At 52.2% G+C, this 23,559-nt stretch overlaps 1 pseudogene; it reads left to right on the top strand.

The window, feature by feature from the left end:
- The first annotated feature begins 15,042 nt into the window (after positions 1-15,042).
- LOC141977537 (chemerin-like receptor 1) lies at positions 15,043-16,059 on the top strand (annotated as a pseudogene).
- The last annotated feature ends 7,500 nt before the right edge of the window (positions 16,060-23,559 follow it).

Here is a 23,559-nt window from a genome sequence, read left to right as displayed (position 1 = left end):
CCAAGCAGACACAAACTTAGGACCGTACCCTTCCTGGGCTTTAGCTGAATCCAGAACGAACTCTGAGACAACTGCACGACCCTCAACCATCACAGGCTGAAAGGCCCCTTCTGTCTGCTCCACAGACAAAGATGAGCTGGACACACTTTCTCCTTTCCCAGACACCTAGCTTGGGATCTCATTCCCCTTGTGCCAGCACACAAGGCTGGTCACAGACAACTGCTTGGAGATCAGGGTAGCTCCCTCCTCAGGCAAGTCAACACCCCTGACAGACACAGGCACGTTTCCTTCACTGTCCCAGTTCTCCACCCAGCTAACAGGTAAGGTCCAGGGACACTCTTCTTCCAGTCTCCTCGCCTTCCCACCCTGGTGACTAGACACAGCCATCAGCTCACAGGGCTGCCTAGGCTCATCCAGACTTTCCTTACCAAGCATCTTGCTACTCCCAACAGATCCCCTGCCCTGCCTGTGTCTCCCCCCACTCAGCTGGGGTCTCAGCTCCCCCTGTGCTCAGCGCTGCCCTTGCTGTCCCAGTGGGGGTAGGCAGCGAGCTCGCTGCTTTCCTCAGTGCATCAGAGCCAGCGTGAGCCCCCTCTCCTGTGTGCAAGGGGGGCGGGGAGCCTGAGGGGTCTGGTTACAGGCAGGCAGGTAGCCTGAGTCTAGCCGCTCCTCCCTGCTGCCAGCCAGGTCATCTGCCTTTTCACTGACCATTTCCCTCTCCGCGGATTGGTTCCCTGGATTTAAATTCAAACCCTTGGCAGTTACCGGAGCATGGCCTGGATCCTGCCCCAAAGAGACACAGTCACCCCACAACAGGGTCTCGCAGCTGGTATCCTGGAGAACCCCAATGACCAGCCAGTCCCACCCCTCCTGGGTCTGCACAGGGATCTGGGCCATAGGCAGGGCGAGGGGCTTCGTCCCTGGGACCCTCACCCAGCTCACACAGCTCCTCAGCATCTGAGGCTGCACCACCCAGGGCCTGACAACAGTTCTCTCTCTCCCAGGATCTCGCCACCCCAGGAATGTCTCCCCATTGACCATCACCTTCCGCTCCCACTGGGGGTCCGAGGGGCCTGGCCCCAGAAAACTCCACACAGACAGATAGGTTGGGGTCAGGAGTGGGAGCCTGTCCACCTCCCCACCCATCTGGCTGACGGAGTCTATGGCCTTGGGACCCAGCAAGGGAGGTATACACCGGGCCTTTCCCTGGTTCAAATCGCCAGCCTGCTCAAAGGCAGTGAGGAGGCATCCACATCCCGCCCCCTCCTTAACCAGGGGCAGCAATTTAGTCTCGAGGTTCCCTGCGGAACTGGCCCCCCAAGGTCTATCCCCACTCACCCCTGGGAGGTCGCCTAGGCCTCTCCGCTCCACCATCGCCAGTTCATGCTGCTGCTGCAGCTCTTTCTCGGGCTCTCGCTGTCTCTCACAGTCCTCTTGCTCTCTCGGACTCCGCTCGAATCCCGTCCGTCTCCGATCCCCCGATGGGGAACCCGATCGTGAAGACCCTCGTCTGGTCGGGGACAGAAGTCTTGGGGATGCCTGGCTACTACTCCAGGTGCTCCCAGATCCTGCTATAGCCCCATTTGGGGTCAGGAATCTGTTCTTTAGAGCGGTCATCCTCCTCCAGCTGCACGATGAACTGTGCCTTGCTGAACTTTCCAATGCGCAACCCTCTCTTTCTGCACAGGGTTACCATGTCCTTCTTAAGGAGACAGTGACAGGCCATCACACCGCTCTTCCCAAGTTGTTGTGGACTCGCACAGGCCTGTGTGCTCTCAGCTCCCCATGGTTTCCAGGGAGAACCCCTAGTGTGCCAGCCCTTCTCGAGGTCACCGCCTCTTTGCCAGGGTCGAGCTGCAGACTCCTCCCCCCGGGACTGCTCGCTGCAATCCCCCGGGGGACCCTGTTACTGCAAAAGTCCTTCTCTCTCCCAGGGCCAAGCCGCAGGCTCCTCTGCACCTGAGACTGTTCACCGCAGTCCCCAGGGGGACCCCATGACTGCACAGTCCTTCTCGCTGGTCACACACTCCCAGGGGTTAACCGTCCCCCGAAACTGCTCCTCTCTGAGACTTCAGCACGCCTGGTCCTCGTCAGTCCCCCTTCGTTTTACTGCTCCCCAGTCACTTACTGCAGGAAGTGCCATCCACAGGGTGCAGTACATCCCACCGCTCCCACCAGTTGTCACGGAGTCCCCAGGCGATGCTCTGGAACTGCTCCCCATGAAGGCAGTCAGGACTCTGGGGCAGTCGCCTTCCTGTGAGCAGCCTGTCTTCAGGACACACAGCTCACACAGCTTCCACCTTCCTGGGTCTGACCTCGGAGCATTCAGCATCCTCTGCCCCTCCGTGCGCTTCCCACAGCGAGTCCGCCCAGGCGGGGTCCTGGGGAAGCCACAGGGTCCTGCACCCCAACTCTGCAGTCAGACGTGACTCTCAGACAACCAGGAAAACAGAAGGTTTATTAGATGACAGGAACATGGTCTAAAACAGAGCTTGTAGGTGCAGAGAACAGGACCCCTCAGCTGGGTCCATTTTGGGGGGCAGTGAGCCAGACAGCCATGTCTGCCCTTCACTCCATGTCTCCAGCCAGCCCCAAACTGAAACTCCCTCCAGCCCCTCCTCCTCTGGGCTTTGTCCCTTTCCCGGGCCAGACATTAGACAGAAGAGTAGCCGGCTAGTGACCAGGGCACCATCATGGGAAAATCTGTGTTTGTATGGATGGCAGAGGTGTCTGGGACCTGGTGTCTCCTTTCAAGAGAACGTTAGAACTATTGTTAAAAGAAAAGGAGGACTTGTGGCACCTTAGAGACTAACCAATTTATTTGAGCATAAGCTTTCGTGAGCTACAGCTCACTTCATCGGATGCTGTAGCTCAGGAAAGCTCATGCTCAAATAAATTGGTTAGTCTCTAAGGTGCCACAAGTACTCCTTTTCTTTTTGCCAATACAGACTAACATGGCTGTTACTCTGAAACCTGTCAGAACTATTGTTGCGTTTTGTTATTTTTCAAAGGAAGCGGAGAGCATTTGTACCTATTTCCCAACAAACTGCGATAGGATTTTAGGCACCTTTGAAATCCAAGTCCTAGTTATGACACCTTGAACAATCGATTCCCCAAATATTCCTCTTCTGCAGTGTGCATTTTTATTCTACTGACAGATAGGTTCCACATTCAAATATGTGAATATTCAAGACTCCCCAGTTTTTATGGACACATGATCATAGATGGAGAGACAGATCTGATATCCGATGACAGATATTTTTGCTCTGTCTCTAGATCCCGTTCCGAAGCCTTGTGCTGGATTGTTTGGGGGAGTGCTTCCCCCAAGCGGCGCACAAGAGAAGCACAATTCTGCAGCTTGCATTTTTGTATTAGCGGGATCTGCATTCCCCTCACTATGGCCCTGTGTGACGAAGTGGGACTGTTGTTAAAGTTTCCTCTGAATAGTGTAGGGGTGCCTCAGTTTCCCCTATGCATTTCTTAAGTGTCTAGGGGGTGGGGTAAGGGTGTATGATCATTGTAGAACTGTAGAGGGCAGGTGTGTGCAGGGGTCTGGACACAGAGAATGGCCGACACCCTGTTTCCTGGCCACTGATGGCCTGGGCCCTTCCCCCCTGCAAGGTGAGAGCTAAAGGGTTGGAGAACAAAGGAATCCGGTGACCTCCTGGCCCCAGGAAAGGGACAAAGCCCAGAGGAGGAGGGGCTGGAGGGAGTTTCAGTTTGGGGCTGGCTGGAGACATGGAGTGAAGGGCAGACATGGCAGACCTCCTGTCCCGGGAAAGCGACAAAGCCCAGAGGAGCAGGGGCTGGAGGGAGTTTCAGTTTGGGGCTCTGTCACGAAGTGTGGGGGAGTCCAGGCCCTGCACCCCTCTTCCAGGGATTCACTGAGACTCTCAGCCGGCCAGTAAAACAGAAGGTTTATTGGACAACAGGAACACAGTCCAAAACAGAGCTTGTGGGTACACCCAGGACCCCTCAGTCAAGTCCTTCTGGGGGAGCAGGGAGCTTAGACCCCAGCCCTGGGGTTCCCTGCGTTCCTTTCAGCAAACTGGGACGTTTATTGCATTAAGGCAGCAGAAGGTGATTAGTTCATTATAACCGATGTGGGGCCCCTCACCGTGGCATCTCCGCCCTTCACATGCGGTTATTGCCTTTATCCCCACAACGCTGCTGGGAGGCCGGGGAATTATCACAGCCCCTGGTTCAAAGAGGGGGGACTGAGGCAGAGAAATGGAGGCTGAGGTATGGAAATGGGGCCACTCAGAATCCGGGCGGGGCTGTGGGGCAGAGATCACCCAGCGCCGGAATAAACCCCACTCCGCTGAGCCTGGGGATGGGGCACCGCCGGGACTTTCCAAAGCGGCTCCTTTGGATTGTTTTCACCCAACTGAGCTGTGGAAATCACAGCCCGGACTCTCCCCGGCGTCAGGGGGTGGGGCTGAGACGTCCCGACCCACACTCAAGTTCCACGATTTCATAGCGTCGCCATGGAGATGAAAGACCCCGCCCCTCAGCCCTTGATGACATCACTGCGCCCGGGGCTGGCACGCAGGGCATTGGGGACAGTCACGTGACGCGCAGGGCTGGATTCGCGTTTGGGGGCCCCTGGAGGCAGTGGAGCATGGTGGGGGACGTCGTCACCGGAGCGAGGGGCCGGCCAGAGGCCACGGGGCACGGCCTGGCAGGGGCACTATTTACAGACCAGCAGATGCCAGATGCACAGTGGCCCGCCTGGCCCTGTGCTGCCAGCCTGCCCCTTCCCCTTGGGGGGGCCCATGCCGTCGCACTCAGCACCCCCGGCCAACACCAGAACACGCCCCCTCCCCCGATTCACTATGGCCAGAGCCCCCCCGGACTTGCTATGCCCAGCACCTCCCCTCACCACCCCCCACAAATGCACAGCCCCCTGCACAACACCACCCTGGCCCAGCGCCCCCCTGCCCACAGCCCCACCACCAGGGCTGTCCTTAGGATTTATGGGGTCCTACGCAGCATTATTAAACTGGTGCCCCCATGCCCGAATTGGGGCACAGCCACCACCCCCGCCCACGGACCCCCCAGAAGAACCCCCCACCCATTGCTGACACACACTGAGCTTCATATGCAGCCCGGGCTCACAGCCTGGGCGGGAGGGACAAGGCACCAAAGGATACCGAGCCGCCTGCCCCGCCTCACGGTGGTGGAGAGTCACAGTTCCCCACAGAGACCCGCGTACCCCCCCGGTGCATTCGGATCTGTGAATACGGCCCCTGCCTAAGGAGACTGCAGCGCGTGCTGGGTATGCGGGAGCCGACCCGCTCTTACCGGCTGTCCCGGTGGTCGCCCAAATTTCCGGGTGCCCTACGCAGCTGCGTATGCCTAAGGACAGCCCTGCCCACCGCAGCTGTCCAGCACCCCTCATGGTACCTCCATTCCCCAGTGCCCCAACACACACAGATCTTCCCCGTCCCCTCACAGCCCAGCACCCCTCAGAGACACACTCCCCACCCCTGCCTCCCGGCCGCACTCACCGGCCCTGCTGGGAGGCGACTGTGTCTGCCGGGGTGAGCCGGCAGCGCAGCCAGGGCTGGTCACGGGACGGGGAATCGCTCCAGCCCCTCGGGAGTGCCGCGATCAGCCAGGCCAGGGCCTGCTCCGCCTGGGCTCCCTCCGGACCCACGTGCCTGCAGGGGCCCAGGCAAGCCCCCCACACTGTCACTCCCCCCCACACACACCTGGCTGAGACTGGCCAGGCTTCTGCACCAGTCCCAGGCAGCTCATCTCTGGGGAGACAGGCCATACCCGGAGCCGGAGGTGCACAGGGGTCCAGCCAGCAGCAGAGAGGAGCAGGAGGGTGGGGCCAGGGGGTGGAGAGGAGCCCTTGGCTGGGCAGGGGGGAGCCAGCGGGCTGGCAGGGTCTTGGGGCGCAGTGCAAGCAGAGCAGGCCGGGGCCCCTTCTGAGCATGGGCCTGGCTCCATGGAGCCACTGGCGCCATTGTAATCCCGACCCTGGTGACGAAGGGTTGTAGAAAGGAACGGGAAGAGATTCATTGGGATAGCTCAGGGAGAGGCGGCTGCTGAGGGAGAAGCAGAGGCATGTTGGTGGGGGGTCACGGGGGCACTAGGGTCACAGAACGCAGGTCCCACTGAATGAGATTTGGCCCAGGACTTCCCACAGTCTTGTGTGACATGTGACACAGAAACCTCCTTGTGCCAACTGACAGAAGGCACAGGGGTGATGGGGGAGAGTTTCACACGAATCCCCTGGGTCAAGTATATGCAGAAGAATTCACCGAAGGATGTCATAAGGTGTCTGCTGAGAGCCAGCAGTGATCATCATCTTTGTGAAATGTATGTAGGATCATATTTAAGGAGTGATGTATTTATACGGGAAATTATGTCTACAAGCTTTTAAAGTCAAAGGCAGGTCACCAGGTGGTGACATGCCTCAGACAGGCTTTGTTCAGGCACCCTGGTGGCATTTGAGAATGGAAATATTTCAGTTTTGGGACATAGCGTTTTTGATGGCAAGTTTTTGACCAGCCTTCACCTGGATGCTGCAGCTTCAGTGTCCTGGGCCTATTTTCATCCCTGACCATGGTGCTGAAGGTGATAGTGAACAGGACAGCTGAGTTGTGTTGACACCTGTCCTGCTGGTAACGGGACTGAGCCTCCCACAACTCGTCTCTTACTTCCCAGGGCGAGAGACCTGGCTGTGGTGTGGAAGAGGATCTATGTTTCTGTCCGCTGAGCCCATTCTAAGATCAAAGATGAGTCCAAGTTGATTCGATTTTACTAATCTTCGCCCCGGGATGCTCTCTCCATAGACAGGGTAGGCTGGTAGGGTCCCTCTTCAGCAGATAGGCCGATTTTTATTAAACTTTCAACCCAGGCTGTAACATACAGATCCTAGCTAGACAACAAACTTCCGGATCATCACTGAGGATATGTCTACGTTGGAGCAGCGACTCTTGGAGCTTGTGTCAACTGACTCGGGCTTGCGGAGCTCACACTACAAGGCTAAAAATAGCAGTGTAGATGTTCCATGCCAGGCTGGAAACTCAGCAAGGGCAGAGGGTCTCAGAGCCTGGGCTCCATCCTGGGTGCGAATGTCTACACTGCTATTTTTAGCCCAGCAGCATGAGCCCCATGAGCCCAAACCAGTTGACCTTGGCTCTGTGATTCGCTGCCATGGGGTTGTTTTTTTTGCAATGTAGATTTACCTGAGTGGTCAGGTGAGCAGCACTGGGCTTCAAAAACATCTGGAACATCAGTGTGTGTTATGGTCAGTGCTGGAGTTCATAAACATCTGGAACATTAAGACGGGCAGCGCTGGATTTCATAAACATCTGGAGCATTACTGAGTGTTCACATGGGGTGTGTCGAGGTTTCATAAACATCTGGAGTATTCAGATGGGCTGCGTTTGGGTTCATACACATCTGGAGCATTACTGAAGGTTTAAATGGGAAATGGTTGGGGTAAGGAACCCAGGATTTCCTAGCTGTGGTGGGGCAGGATTGGAGACTGCCACAGGGGCAGGCTGGATGTTCCTCAGGCCTTTGACATCCTTTAGGAGGAAGGTGGGTTCTCCAGGAATGGTGGAGGTGCTCACATGCGGCAGGCTGGTGATCATCACAACGTCTGTCCGCATCGGGGGAGTGGCTCCTTGTGCCGGTGGCCCCTGGGAAGCCTGGCTGGCATAGCTGAGGGCCAGCTGCTCCAGGCGTCTCTTCTTGAAGAAGGCCTGGGTGGTGGCATGCAGCGGCTGCAGGATCCGAGGCACGGGTTTGCCTGGGTGCAGGAAGAAGTCGGAGCTGGAGCAGTCGGTGGGGTCATAGGATGGCTGCAGGGATGCCTCACCTTCAGCCGGCCAGGTAAATGGGAATGGCAGGGTGAAGTCCTCGGTTAGCACCCGGATGGCCAAGTCATCATCCTTGCCAAATTCCTTGTAGGCCCTCTGGATGCTGTGGAAATGCTCCTCCCACTTTTTGGTGTCTCCATCATAGATGTCTGGGAAGGACCCCGGCAGGGTCTGGACCAGCACTGAGAGTGATGACACAGTGGCATCCATCAGGCTGTAGATGAGCCCTGGGTTGTTGCTTGGCAGAGCTGTCTGGTTGAAGTTGGGTGGTGGGGGGAGCAGGAATTCTTGCTGGCCGCTCCCTACTCTTCCTCCTTTGGGCTTGGAGGTGATGGCTGAGGCCAGAGCAGCTGGGTTCCCTCCATTGCCTGCCCAAAACAACAAGGTGAGAGTCCCAGGGAGGGGAACGGGGAACAGGCAGTGTTGTGTGGAGGGGAGACCAACATGGGAACAGCAAAGGGAGTGGAGGGGCAGTGATGGGGGTGAGAGGTAGAGAGACAGCAGAAGGAATGTAGGATGGAGTGGTGAGTTGGGAGGCAGAGAAGGTCTTGGCTGACTTGAACATGGGCATGATCCACCTCCATTGAGAGTGGGAGAGTCCTCTGGCCTGCATGTTATTCTACCATGCCCTCTGCTTAGTCAGCTCCAGAAACAAATGGGTCCCTCCCACCATCCCCTGTATTTTCCATTCAGTACCTTGGCTCTGAGGTGAGTAACTGAATTGGCCTGGGGCTGAGGAAGCCATTACTCACATGGCATAGCAGAACCTCCAGGGACTTTTTTACTACAATCGCCTGGGAAACAACAGGGGCTCTGGGGTGACATCACACAGCAGAAAGGAGAGGGGAGGTGGTATCTGAAGACAACACATAACAGGATAAGGGTTGCTGCGCCACTAGGATGTGTAACTTGGTTACACACCCCTCTTTCTTGCACTTCCTCAGCTGAGCCCTTTGTTGAAGCACAAGCTTCTGCACAGAGTTAAACCTCAGGGCTGTTGTATGTAAAACCTTGAACACAGGTGTTAACAGTTCCCAGGCAGCTAGAGAGAGAGAGAGAGAGAGAGAGTGAGTCCAGTGCAATGTCTTATAAACTAACACTGAACACATGCAAACACCCTGCAAATAGTATCTGGAATTCTTCTGAATAATTTTTAAACACAAGCTATTTGGTATTAAATCTAGCCCTTATACAGCCTTCCCACTTTGGTGCTGTTGCATATATTTAAATACAAGCTTTCAACATTGCCTTTACACGTTAGCACACACATAGCAAACACAGTGCTCTCTGATCTTCTTTCTGAGATGAGGTCTCAGTCTTCATAACATGTAGCAGGTGTCACCTTCACCACTTGAAAAGAACAGCAGCAACTTGATTCTTTCCCAAACACTTGCCTTGTCAGCAAACCAAAGTCTAGGGCTCCTTATATTCCAGCCCTTGGATTAATAACAGAGTGAGGGAGATGGTCCCCAAATTGGACTAATTGGCTTCTAACTTGCCATGTTCTGTGAGATCCAATAGATACCTCTGCAGTACTCTCTACAGATGTTGTGGTGGGAAATTTCCCTGGTTTGTGTCCCTTCCAGTTGATCTTCATGAAGTTGACTCCTCTTCTTTGGGTCAAATTCCACTGACTGAGGATTGAGTTCTGATTGCAGACATTTCCTTTCTACGGCTCAGGTCATTTAAGGCAAATAAAACTGACCTCTAGCAACTCTAGTGTTCTTTCTATTCCCATGTGGTGCATATCTTCCCAGGGATTCCTTCTAATGCTGTCTCAATGAGCGTAGGGAATCACTAGCTATCCCAAATCTACTCTTTTCTGAATCTTTCTGTACAAAACCCCATTGGACACAAAAAGCTTTGGCCAGTCTCGTAAGTATAGACAGATCTTATATGTCTCCTTCTCCTCCTCACCCTGACTGGGCCTAGGGCCAGACTCCAGAAAGCGAATCAAGTGTCCTATATGCCTATCTTGTCACTGCAAAACTTTCCAATCAACAGGAACAGAGTCTTGCACATTTGTCCTTCCAGGCTATGGTCTTGCTGTCTGAAACTCTTTTAGTATGTTGAGTCTTCTCCAGGATTGTCCTCATGAGATCCAGATTGTACTCTGTGCATCTACATGACTGCTTTGCTGGCTGTCCCTGTCACGCAAATCCTCCAGCAGGCAGCTTTGCCGTTGTTGCGCTAAATTGGGGTGAGGTGAGTTCTCACAGTCTTGTACTAAATGGTCTTGCTGTCCACAGTTGACACACATCCATCCTTTTGTCTATCTTCATACTATTGGCTTACCAGTTCCCTTAGGCTTCTCAGGGGTTAAAATGTCCTGAATTGGGTGGAACAGGCCTTGGCCTATATATCTGCTACTGAGCCAGCTGCTGCTGCAGAGTTTTCCCTTTCCAGTCTATCTCAGAATTCCTCTCACTGGTACAGGATGTTCTTTCCCATTCCTTCATCCACTGAAGGCCAGCTTTACCCAGGAGTGGCCCCTTTTCATCACAGCACTCTTTCTCAATAGATCTCCCTTTAAGCAAGAGATCTTCATAGGGAATGTTTCTCTGCTGACCTATGGATCCTGTGTATGATTTGTAATGATTTGTGCAACAGTCTAATTAGGGTTCAAATCAGCGGCACTGCTATGGGTACCCGCATGGCCTCACAGTATGCCAACATTTTTATGGCTGACTTAGAACAACGCTGCCTCAGCTCTCGTCCCCTAATGCCCCTACTCTACTTGTGCTACATTGATGACATCTTCATCATCTGGACCCATGGAAAAGAAGCCCTTGAGGAATTCTACCATGACTTCAACAATTTCCATCCCACCATCAACCTCAGCCTGGACCAGTCCACACAAGAGATCCACTTCTTGGACACTATGGTGCTAATAATTGATGGTCACATAAACACCACCCTATACCGGAAACCTACTGACCGCTATACTTACCTACATGCCTCCAACTTTCATCCAGACCACACCACACGATCCATTGACTACAGCCAAGCTCTATGATACAACCGCATTTGCTCCAACCCCTCAGACAGAGACAAACACCTACAAGATCTCTATCAAGCATTCTTACAACTACAATACCCACCTGCTGAAGTGAAGAAACAGATTGACAGAGCCAGAAGAGTACCCAGAAGTCACCTACTACAGGACAGGCCCAACAAAGAAAATAACAGAATACCACTAGCCATCACCTTCAGCCCCCAACTAAAACCTCTCCAACGCATCATCAAGGATCTACAACCTATCCTGAAGGACGACCCATCACTTTCACAGACCTTGGGAGACAGGCCAGTCCTCGCTTACAGACAGCCCCCCAACCTGAAGCACATACTCACCAGCAACCGCACACCACACAACAGAACCACTAACCCAGGAACCTACCCTTGCAACAAAGCCCGTTGCCAACTGTGTCCACATATCTATTCAGGGGACACCATCATTGGGCCTAATCACATCAGCCACACTATCAGAGGCTCGTTCACCTGCGTGTCTACCAATGTGATCTATGCCATCATGTGCCAGCAATGCCCCTCTGCCTTGTACATTGGCCAAACTGGACAGTCTCTATGTAAAAGTAGCTCATAATAGCTCAGCTTACCTGATCACTCTCGTTACAGTGTGTATGGTAACACCCATTGTTTCATGTTCTCTGTGTATATAAATCTCCCCACTGTATTTTCCACTGAATGCATCCGATGAAAGGAGCTATAGTTCACGAAAGCTTATGCTCAAATAAATTTGTTAGACCTGTTGGGGACACTGGGCATGGCCACTAGGTAACTCGAGGGGATGGAAGACCACGAATGTCGATGAAGCCCCCTCGCACTAAGCCCTAGTGTCCTTGCCCCCACCAGCCCCCGGCCTGGAGGCACTCGCAGCAGCTCTGCGTACTAGGCCCAAGTGTCCTTGCCCCCCCGCCTGGAGGCACTCACAGAAGTTATGCTGAGGATCTGCAACAATATGTTGCAGAGTCAGACTGCCTGAAACTAAACAAGGCCAAACAGGGCAGATATGGAAGAACAATGGTGAAGAAAGCAGCTTTATGTATGGTTTAACAGATGGTACAGAGAACAAGGGAACTAGCTGGTAACTGGATTGGCTGGCTATATGGATACTTAGGGCAGCTTGCTATTGGATAAGTATGCTGAAGAAAGGATGTGTAAAAGCCTGTGTAACTTCCTGCTCTGTGTGCAGGATTTGAGCTTCTATTCTCCCTGTACCTTCTTTGCAGCTGCAAATAAACTTTTCTGTTTCTCCACCCCGTTGTGATTCTTGGGTGATGCACACCGGGCAACGAACCCCTGCTGTTGCTCGCCTCTGGCCCTGGGTGCCGGCAACAGCTTCTAAGGTGCCACAAGTACTCCTTTTCTTTTGGCGGATACAGACTAACACGGCTGCTACTCTCAAAGCAGTCTAATTAGAACTAGTCTTGCCTATCCAAATCCAGTTCTGTATCTTCTGTATCAAGCCGCAAGAGTTTCTTGGACTAATGAATGTAATCTAGTGACTTACAGCAGTGAGACTGTAAAGCAAGACACCTGCGTTCTATTCCCAGTGGTGGTGGGAAGGTGGGGCCTAGTGGTTAATAGATTCATAGCTTTGAAGGACAGAAAGGACCATTAGGATCATCTAGTCTGGCCTCGGGCAGAACAGGCCAGTCTCACCCATCATTTCTGCATCAAGCCCATAAGTTATAGACCAATCAGAAATTATCTTTTAAAAAGATATACAGTCTTCAGTCTGGTGAGAAATGCAGGGCTGGGAGTCAGGACGCCTGGGTCCTATTCTCAGTGCTGCGCAGGGTGTAGAATCTAGTAGGTTAAAGCAGTAACTCCTGGGTTCTACTTCCAACTGTGGGAGGTAGGAGGTGCACACGGAGGGGCAAGCAGGGGCACTCCCCCTCCCCAATAATCGTCAGGGGCACAGAACTTGTCCAGCCCTGGGGCTGCAGTGGGGGAGGGAAGAGTGAGCTATTCCCGGGGCCTGGGCAGCTGTGTAGGGGGGGGTCACAGAACGTGCCCCCTCAAAAAAGCCATCAAAGTGAAATTTCTGCGCATTCCCCTGCTGGGAGGGAAGTGAGGTCTAGTGGGTTAGAGCAGGGGGGCCTGGGAGACAGGACTCCTGGGTTCTCTCCCTGACCCTGGGAGGGATACGGTGTTTAGTGGTTAGAGCAGGGCACTAGGGCTCAGCATTCCACACCACAGAGGAAATGGGAGTTTTAAGGAACCTTTAGAAGTCCACAATCGCAGGACATCTGCCTGTCTGTAACACTCAGTAGAGACCATCAAAACCAAACCCTTCTGCACCTTTCAGTCGCGAACGCCCCTTCCTTCCCTTTAAGAAACCCACAAAAGAAGAGCTTCCTGCCCCGTGCAGAGTCAGTCTGTGTAGACTTCAGGGACTGTGTCAGGGACCTGACCCTGGACAGAGATTAACTCTTAGAATCCACATCTCACCAACACGCAGGTAAGAAAGTACCATACCCCTCAACCCTGCCTCAGTACATCAGAGGCTGGATCAGTACTGGGAATAGGTCCCGTTCACTGGGGCTCTATGGAATCCTTGTGGGTGGTCTATAAGGAGCTGGCTGGTTACATGTTGCTGACCCGTCCTATTTCTAGCAGCTAAATCATGGTAATAGGAGCCAGAAACACATGGAATGTTTTCTGAAAAGTATTTTTTCAGGAAGCCGTTTCTGTAGTTGCCACAGTGACATTATGAAGCCATGAATGGGAGAGTGGGGAGGGCAAGGCACTGGGGAATAGGAGGGCAGACAGGGATGGGAAGGGAGACAGGGTTGGGTATTAGAGACCAGATGGGGAGATGGGAGGCAGTCAAGTGGCAACCAGAGGGCCGGTGGGGTCAGGGAAGTGGGAACGGGAGGGGAGACAAGGTCCGGTGAGGGGGAATGTGAAGGGAGGTGGGAGCTGGTGGGGCCGGGCAAGGAGAAACAGGAGGGTAGACAGAGGCTTGGAGGGTGGGGACGGTGGTGGCTGGGTGATGGGGAATGAGAAGTCAGGAGTCAAATGAATAGGAATGAAAGTGGAGACGGGAGGGGAGGAGTTTTCACCTGGAAATGGCCGATGGTCAGAGAGGTGTCTATGAGACAGTCTCTCTTAAACCATGGCCCATTCCATGAAAAAGATTGAGAAGCCCTGATCAAATCCACAGAATTGGGGTTTATTTTAGCAAACGTGGGTTTAAAATGTTAGCGCCAATTGCTATGAAAATTTGAATCTCTCGGAGCTCTGCCTTGGTCCTGGGATGCAGAGGGGACTTTATATATTTCCTCAGTAGCTTGTGAGACATTTAGAAATCCTGTAGACACTCACTTGCCTTCATTAGGACGGTATGGATTAAGATATATTGTGGAATTATTTTAGAACACATTAGCTAGTTGAGCTGGGCAGGAACCAAATATTTCATTTCTCAGGAAATACTGTGATTATGAAAAAGAATTCTTGTCTGAACCGAAACACAAATAAAAACATTCAATATTTCCCATGAAAGAAAATTCTGAATTTTTTTGTGTGTGCTTTAGGTCATTTGAAATGTTTTGTTTCAACTTTGACCTTTTAAAACATTAACATTTTTATATGAAAAATAATTAATTTCATTTTTAAATAAAAAATGAAAATATTCCGTTCTGAACATTTTGAAATGGTTCGCTTTCTTTTGTTTTCCAAAAAGGAAATTTTATCAAAATGAGGATGTTTTTCTAGATATTTTGATTTCAACTGAAACACCATTTGTCACTGAAAAATCATTTTGACGAAAAATTTCCAAGAAGTCCGATTAGCTAGCGCATTCTAACAAATGTGTTCACAAGCTCCAGAGTAGACCGGCAATTTGCACTTTATTTGGCCACCTTAGCACTTTCTAGAGTTAGTAACAGTGCTAAGCTAGAGTTTGTGTGTGTTATTTACAACTTGCTATCTAAAACCCCAACCTTTTACACAGGTGCTGGAACTAGGAGTGCTGGAGGGGCTGCTGCACCCTCTGGCTTGAAGTGCTTTCCATCATACACAGGGTTACAGTTTGGTTCAATGGCTGTCAGCAGCCCCACTATACAAATTGTTCCAGCACGCCTGATCTTTTATCCTCATCAAGATAAGCTTTCAGAGACATGATATTTGTTCTTTGTTTGGTCAGTAGAAGATCTGCACTGCCTGAACCTACACTTGGATGGCAACCTATGAAGCAGCGCTTATTCATAATCCAGTTCTCATGGACATGACTAACATAATCTTCATGGTGGCCTATAGCCTGGCCTTCCTCTTGGGCATGGTGGGAAATGGCTGGATCATCGTCATCACTGGCTTCCAGGTGAAGAAGACAGTCACTCCAATGTAGTTCCTTAACATGGCCATTGCTGACTTCATCTTCACCTGCTTCCTATCCTTCAGAGTTATCTGCATAGCCTTGGGCTTTCGTTGGCCCTTGGGCAGCATGATGTATAAATTGACCATTACTGTCACCTCACTCAACATGTTCACTAGGGTTTTCCTCTTCACTGTCATCAATGCCAAGCACTGTATCTCCATGGCCTGCCCTGTGTGGTCCCAGAACCACAGTTCACCCCGTCTGGCTTCTTTGGTTATTCTGGTCATCTGGATCCTATCCCTTGCATTGAGCTTGCAGTACCCTGATCTCTGGGATTTCATGAGCTCATCTTCAGAGTGGAACGTCACCTCTGGCAATCTGAACAGTGTCCAAGAGAACCTCTGTCTGAGAAAAAGAAGGATGATGGCCAGTGTTGCTATCCACTTCCTGGTTGGGTTCCTGGTCCCATTAGCCTTGATCATGACCTGCTACATTCTTCTAGCTGCCAAGCTGAGGAGAAGCCATCTCACTCAGTCCAGGAAGCCCCTCAACATCCACCTTGTCTTAATCCTGATCTTTTACCTCTGCTGGATGCCATATCACGTCTTCTACTTCCTGCAGGTCTCAGGTGATGCACTACATTCAGTGATGAAAAAATCCCTGGATATGGGCATCCTCTTTGCTGATGGCCTGCTCCATTTTAACAGCTGCCTCACTCCCATCGTCTTCCTTTCCATGGGCCAGGAGTTCATGGGTTGCAGGGAAAATGCATGTAACTACCAGAATGCTGTTCACTTGGAAGGAGAGCCAGCTGAAGAGGGGAGAAATGTTCAAGGGGAGATGGGATCCATTCACAAACTATATGCTAGCTCAAGATAACAAGCTTCCGAAGTGTGTTGTGTCCCCCTATAGTAACTGAACTGTAGAAGAAGATGACAGCCTACTACTGCGAATTAACATAGGGTGCCTTTAGCATCTGTGCTTAAAGTGTGGTGCTGAAGGTTCTAAGTTCAATCCCTGCTGATGGCACATACTGGGGGAGGGGGATCACGACACGGAAAGGGATCTAAATTCATAAGGAATGGCTGGGCCTGCAGCGCTTGGGGCACTTGAGCACGGGCCTGAGCTGATGGGAGTCTTCCCCCTGATATCAGTGGGCACTGGATCAGACCATTGGGATCAAAGCTTGCTTAAATGCTTTGCTATTGTGCCACTTAAATGCTGGTCTGTAGCATTCTCTGGTGTTTGCTTCCCTGCTGATTTTCTAGGCTCAGTGTCAACATCAAATTGCTCAACAGAACAGATGTGGTGATTTTCTTTTGCCAAGAAAGAAATTTTCTTCAAGTGATGCTCTCATTTGAAATAATTTACAGTGGCTCTGCGTTGGGGATGTTCTCTCTTAGCAGCATCCCTGGTGGTTCAGATGGCTGAATTGAACAAATTCAAGCGTAACAGAGTCTAATCCTGCAGCTTCCCTCACCGATGTTAGTGTGAGTGAGGCTCAAAGCCCAGACCACAGTGGAGTTCAAAGACAATAGCTGTACCAGATGAGCCAGGAGAAAGGTCAATATGCAAGAGGGGTACTGTGGACACACACAATCTATTTCCCCACACAAACCTACAGTACATACAGGAGGGCTTTCTCGAAGATGGAGCTGCAGGTATATGCACAATATGCTGCAAAGCAGATCTCGTGGCTCTTGGAGGGCAGTAGGGTCTCAGGATTAGAGCATAGGGCCTGGGAATCTGGACTCCTGGGTTCTATCCACCTCCGGAATGGGAATGGGATCTAGTGGGTGACAGCAGGGGGTATGGGAGTCAGGACTCCTCGGTTCTACCCCGCAATTCTGGGGAATGGGGTCTAGTGGTTGTGGGGGGCTGGTGGGAGTCAGGGGCACCCGATGAGACGACTGAGCAGCAGCCACAAGGACCATGGGAGTCCAGACTGTCTGTGCTCTTTATTCCCTCCAGCAGGCAGCTGCAATGACACTGGGTCCGTGGTCCCCTGTGCCCGCGCTCAGAGCAAGGCTGCTTTATCCTGCAGTGGTTTGTAGGGCTAGTGGTTTTGCTTTCTTATACAGTGGGCCATAAATAATGCAGTTTAATTATGAGGATACTTTGCTCTTCTGTTCCCCTTTCTTTGGTGGAACTTGGAGCACGTTATAGGCAGCCATTAGCTAAATCTTCCTGCCTGTGTGCGGTGGGAAGTTGACTTGTAAGGCAATGGCAGCGATGGGAACCAAATCCTTTCTATCCACTTCCTCTGCTCTAACCCTGCAGACCTAAATCCCCTCCCAGAGCTGCGGATAGAACCCAGGAGTCCTGACTCTCAGACCCCCGCCTCCCTGACTCTAATGAGGAGACACAACTTCCCTCCCAGAACTGGAAATACAACTTTTGTGTGTCTTGTTTATTTATCTGTAAACTCTTTGTGACTCTCTGTTCATTTATGTTTGTACAATGCCCGGCACAACAAGGCCCAAATCTCAGTAAGGGCAGGGACTGTCTCTTGCTGTGTGTCTGCGCAATGCACAGCAAATGGGGCCCTGATCTCAGCTGGGGCAGGGACAGTCTCTCACGGTGTGTCTGGGCAACGCCCGGCACAACAAGGCCCAAATCTCAGCAAGGGCAGGGACTGTCTCTCGCTGTATCTGGGCAGTGCCAGGCACTACAGGGCCCTGATCTCAGCTGGGGCAGGAACTGTGTCTCCCTGTGTATCTGGGCAACACCCTGCACAACAAGGCCCAAGTCTCTCTAAGGGCAGGGACTGTCTCTCACTGTATTTCTACAGCGCCCGGCAAAACAGGGCCCTAGCACACACAAGGCATCAACCGATGACTATACAGATGTTAAATAGGAATGAAACAATGAGGTTCTCTCAGGTGAGCTGCCTCCTGAGCTACTTTTGGTGTCTCTCCAGATCGACTCCTGCTCTACACTGTCACATTTAACCCTCTTCAGTAGCGTTTGAAAAACACTTTCCGTCCACACACAAAACTGCTTTAGTCAGTTATGGCTGGTTCTAAGCAACCTCACAAAGTGACTCTGCTCTTTGAGGACTAAAGAACAATTTAGCCCAAATCATTCCAGGCTCAGTTGTTTCATGAGACCTTTAAAAATGGCCTTGTGACTCCAGGCGGCATTTGGAGTGGAGCTAATAGAGTCCTCTCAGCTCCCTCATTAGGCCCCTCGACATCTATCCCCTCCCGTACCAGGGACCCCACATCACCCTTCCAGCCTCCCAAGGAACATCTGCCTGTGCCTGTGTTGATGTGAGCAGACCATGTCCTCACGCTACAAACCACTTGTGGTTGCACTTCCACTAACATCCCCACCAGCACGCGGCACCACAGGGCCGTGATCTCAGCTGGGGCTGGGACTGTCTCTCACCATTTGTGAGAGACAGTCCCACCTGGCACAATAGGGTCCTGATCTCATCTGCCTCCTAGTCACGACCATAATAGAGATGATAAATAATAACCATAATCTGATCCGCTATGGGAATTCCTACATGCTTTCCCTGGGCTACTTGGTGACACCACCCAGCTCTATGCCACACAGATCCACAGGGAATAACCAGGTAAGTCCTGAAAAGGCCGGGACTTGGGGTTCAGTCGTGTACCTTAAGCGCTAGAGTACCAGGAGCTGCACAGCCTGCTAGAATCTGGAGAGAAGTCTCCATGAGCAGTGGGGAATCAGCAGGAGTGATCCTGAGAACCTCCTACAGCAAGGTATTTTAGAGTGAGTGACCCATGCGAAGAAATGTCCTTTCTGGCTGCTGACGTAGCCTGTCCTTGTTATATCACCGTCTCTGAACAGAAAACGGCTAAAGCTCTTGTTCTGAGGTGCTGCCCGGTCGGACTCTAAACAGGCTCCTATTGTTTGTCCACTGGACAGTTCATGGGTTTTTAAGAATGGGAACAGTCAGTCATTAGGAGGAGGAAGCAGAACCCATGGCTCTTATCAGCATGAGATCGGTGCCTGCCAGAGGTGAGCAAGGGCAGACAAGGAGAACAGGCTGTCAGGTGTGGCTGTGTTTTCAGAAGAGCTCTTGCATGAAAGAGCTGTGCTAACATAGCAATGCCGCCGGCGACAGGTGAAAGGTGGGGTGTCCAGTGAGGCAAAGAGGGGCCTCAATAGAAGCTCTTTGTTGTTTTAGGATTGGGTCCCGGTTGTGGGCGGAGAGAGAGAAAACAGAGGCCCAGATTCTCAGGCCTTGTTTATACAAGAAAGATACATTATTTGACCAATGGTGGGATTTTAATCTGAGTTAGTTCAACCACGAAAACCCCTGTGTGCAGGCTCTTCTTTCCATTCAAATCAGGCTTATGTTGCGTTATCCTAAATCAGTGGTCCTCAAACTTTTTACCTTGCACCCCCCTTACTCCCGTCTATGGCCCCCCTGCCTGCTGGGAGCAGGGTCGCAGATCGGGAAGGGGGGACGTGGACTGGGGTAAGGGGCCGAGGCTGGTGTCACAGCTGGGTCGGGGGTGGATCCCCAGACGCGGGGCTGAGAGCAGATGCCCTGGCGTGGGGCCACCAGCTGGGACCCCGCGTGTGGGCCCGGCGGCTAGTAGCGGATCCCTGGGTGTGTGGCTAGCAGTCAGGGCAGGACTAGGCGCCCTATCCCCACCCCACATGGGGGCTGGCCTGTGCCCCAGGAGTGCCCCTTTAATCTTCCTCTGCTCCCCACTAGTGGGGCATGTCCCACAGATTGGGGACCTCTGTCCTAAATTGACCAGATGAACTGAAACACACCACTGCTAAATCGAAACAAGTATCCACCAACCAGTCTCTAGCACTGCTTCAACCGACTCACTTGACACTGCTCTGTCTCTCTTCAGGACTTACGTGGCCCCTGAGAGCCTAATAGCTGGGAAGGTCACAATCATTGATGAATTTCTCCTGAAGACTTCCCCAGGAGGTAGCAAAGTGCTGCTACCCTCATTTTGCAGCTGGCAAAGAGAGCCTCTGTGATTCGCCCAAGGTCACACAAGAGCTCTGTAGCAGAGCAAGGAATTCAAGTCCTGGATTAGGGCCCTAACCACTGGATCATGCTTCCTGTCTAAAGGCCTTAAAATGGGTGTGAGTTTAAGGCACCTTTTTGTCGCCATTCGGCTCAAAAGGACCTTAAGGTGCATCTTCACTGCAGGGTTAACTTGCAGGTTAACACTGGGCTCTGTGACTGTTCAGTGCCTGACACAACAGTGTCCTATTATCTGCCCCCTAGTCGCTACCATAATACATATGATAAATAATTATAGTCATCTCATCTGCTATGGGAATTTCTATAGGGTTTCCCATGGGCTACTTGGTAATACCACCCAGCTCTGTGCCACACACATCCACAGGGAATAACCAGGTAAGGACTGAAAAGGCAGGTACTTGGGGTTCAGTCGTGTACCTCAAACCCTAGAGTACCAGGAGCTACACAGCCTGAAAGAATCTGGAAAAAAGTCTCCCTGAACAGTGGGGAATTAGCAGGAGTGATCCTGAGAACAACCTCCTGCAACTCCTTTTAGGGTGAGTGACCCATGCTAAGGCCTGGTCTACACTACACAGTTAGGTAAACTTAAGCTGCCTCGTGGCGACCTATCTGTGTAAGTGTCTTCATTTAAATTTGGCTCCCACCAAAATAAGTGCCTTTTTATATCACCGTCTCTGAATGGTAAATGGCTAAAGCTCTTGTTCTGAGGTGATGCCCGGTCAGACTCTAAACAGGCTCCTATTGTTTATTGACAGGACAGTTCATGGGGTTTTTAAGAATGGGAACAGTCAGTCATTAAGAGGAGGAAGCAGAACCCATGGCTCTTATCAGCAAAAGATTGGTGCCTGCCAGAGGTGAGCAAGGGCAGACAGGGGGAACGGGCTGTCAGGTGTGGCTGGTGTTTTCAGAAGAGCTCTTGCATGAAAGAGCTGTGCTAACATAGCAATGCCGCCGGCGACAGGTGAAAGGTGGGGTGTCCAGCGAGGCAAAGAGGGGCCTCAGTAGTAGCTCTTTGTTGGGCTTGGATTGGGTCCCGGTTGTGGGCGGAGAGAGAGAACAGAGGCCCAGATTCTCAGGCCTTGTCTACACAAGAAAGATACATTATTTGACCAATTTTGTAGGATTTTAATCTGAGTTAGTTCAACCATGAAAACCCCTTTGTGCAGGCTCTTCTTCCATTCAAATCAGGTTTATGTTGCATTATCCTAATTTTCGAAGGGTGATGAAACCTCCTGCTTAGGGATAGGGATGAGACTTTCATGGGGGCAGATTCTCCCACATTGGGGTTCTTACACCTTCCTTGGAAGCAGTGGGTGCTGGCCAGTGCTGGAGATGGGATACTGGAGGAAATGGCTCTTGGGTCTAATCCAGTCTTGCCGTTCCTTTCCTCCAGAAAACCATTTGCCATTTGCTAGCGGGGGCCAAGAATGGCAGGCATCTCTGAGGAGGACGACCTGAGAGCCATGGCTGTGGGAGAGAAGTTCAGGAGAGCATTACTTGGGACGGGAAGACTTGGATAACTCTCAGCCTTCTCTTGCTACACTATTGTCAGCCAGTAAACCAGTAGCTGAGTACAACCAATGGAAGCATACTCCACTGATGTCTTTGCTGTACATAAAGTCTGAGCATGCTTGTGTAAGTGGGGAAATAGTCCCGCTCTTGTGGGGAACTTTCCTGGCTTCTGCACGACCCCGGTGAAGTGGGCTAGCGAAAGGATCCGAGTCCTCGCTCCCACTTCCTTTACCCAGTGGCCTCCCTGCCCTTGAGGACTCCCCTTCCACTCTCCTGTCTGGCAGAGTCCTTGTAACCCCAACAAGGCTGGGCCCAGGATTCCTGGGGGGCTCGACCCCCAACCCTGCTGTGGTCACCTAGGACAGGGGCTAGGGTGTCCCCACTCCGGGGTACTCTCTCTGCACTGGGCACTTCTCTGACCTACTGACCACTACATACAAGTTAAAGCAAATACAAGTTATTTAATCAACAATTAATTTTAAAAAGAGTAAGGAACAATGAGAAAGGTTAAAGGAAACTCATCACCCCGCTCTGTGGCAGGGAACATCACAAACAGTGTCTCTGGAACGTCAGGGCAGTTCACAGTCTGTTCCTCGGAAGTCCCAGGCCTTCTTCTCAGGCCCTGGCTGTGCTGCAGGGATGCTGTGGGTTGGACACTTGCTCTGGTGGTGGCCACACGCTCTCAGGCTCTAAGTGGTAGGACCATTCTGCCAAGTGTCACCCCCGCCCAGGTGCGGTTACGATCCAAGCCTGGCCTGCAGAGCCTCTTGGCTGAGGCGTCTCCAGGTGCTGGGCCTGCTGCCCAGGGTCCCCCTTGGTCTCCCCAGCTGCTCACCGCACCCAGTTCCGGACGGCTCCAGCCCCAGCCGCACCGCTCGGTCTCTCACTGCTGCTGCTGCTGCCTCCAGCTCCCTGGGCTGCTTCTCTGGCCCCTCTGGCTCTGGTCGCTGCAGCTCCGCTCCCAGGACAGGTCTGCTCTCTCTGGGCTGGGCCTCTGCCTTTGGGGCTGAAGCTCTGCTCCCAGGACAGTGTCTGCTTTCTCTGGGCTGCTTTTCTGGTCCCTCTGGATCTGGCCCAGCTCTGCTCCCCAGCTCAGATCAGGCCCCTGCTTTCTCCTTAGCTCGGCCCCACTCTGTCTGACCCAGGCAAATCCAGCTCACACAGAGGATGGGACCTCCCTGGCCTCCTGACTCCCTGATTAGCCTGCTCGCCCTGTCATTCAGGCTGACCTGGAGCATTGGCCTCTCCCCATTCTTCCTGGGGGCTGTCAGTCTCCGGGTCCTGATTCCCCATCGACCCTTCCCCCTTTTTAGTACTTGCAGCTAGCAACTAAAACACCCCCACTGAATGTTAGTAAGGGGGCAACAGTCCCCTTACACTTGGGAGCGCCTCTGATTTTATTACTTGCTACATTCCTGCCTGCAGGGGTGGCTTTTGGGACTCAGGTTATAGAAGGAAGGTGGTCCAGTGGTTAGAGCATTAGCTTAGGACTCAGGACACGACAGCTCAATCCCCTGTGGTGCCACAGACTCCTGTGTGACCTTGATTACGTTATTGAGTTGTTCTGTACCTCAGTTTCCCATCTGTAAGACAGGGACAATAGCACTACCTGTCCTTGCAGGGGGGTTGGAAGGTTAAGGATATGAAAGATTGGCAGGTACTTCAGCTATGGGCGGACATATCTTCACCTACGGCAGACACATCTCTACTGTGGGGGGCAGACCTTTCACAGAGGGAAAGAAGAAATGTTCATGATCTGAGCGAGACAATAAAGTGGCAGGAGTTGCAGGCTGCAAAGTCTGGGCAATCATGGGAGGGTAAAGAGAGACTTGTTGGTTCTACTGGGCAGAACCAGTGGCTCAAGATACTGCGCTTGGGAG

The sequence above is a fragment of the Natator depressus genome, chromosome 24 (assembly GCF_965152275.1).
Source record: "Natator depressus isolate rNatDep1 chromosome 24, rNatDep2.hap1, whole genome shotgun sequence".
NCBI lineage: Eukaryota > Metazoa > Chordata > Testudines > Cheloniidae > Natator > Natator depressus.
Note: the sequence above shows the minus strand (reverse complement) of the source record. Positions and strands in the feature narration are given on the sequence as shown.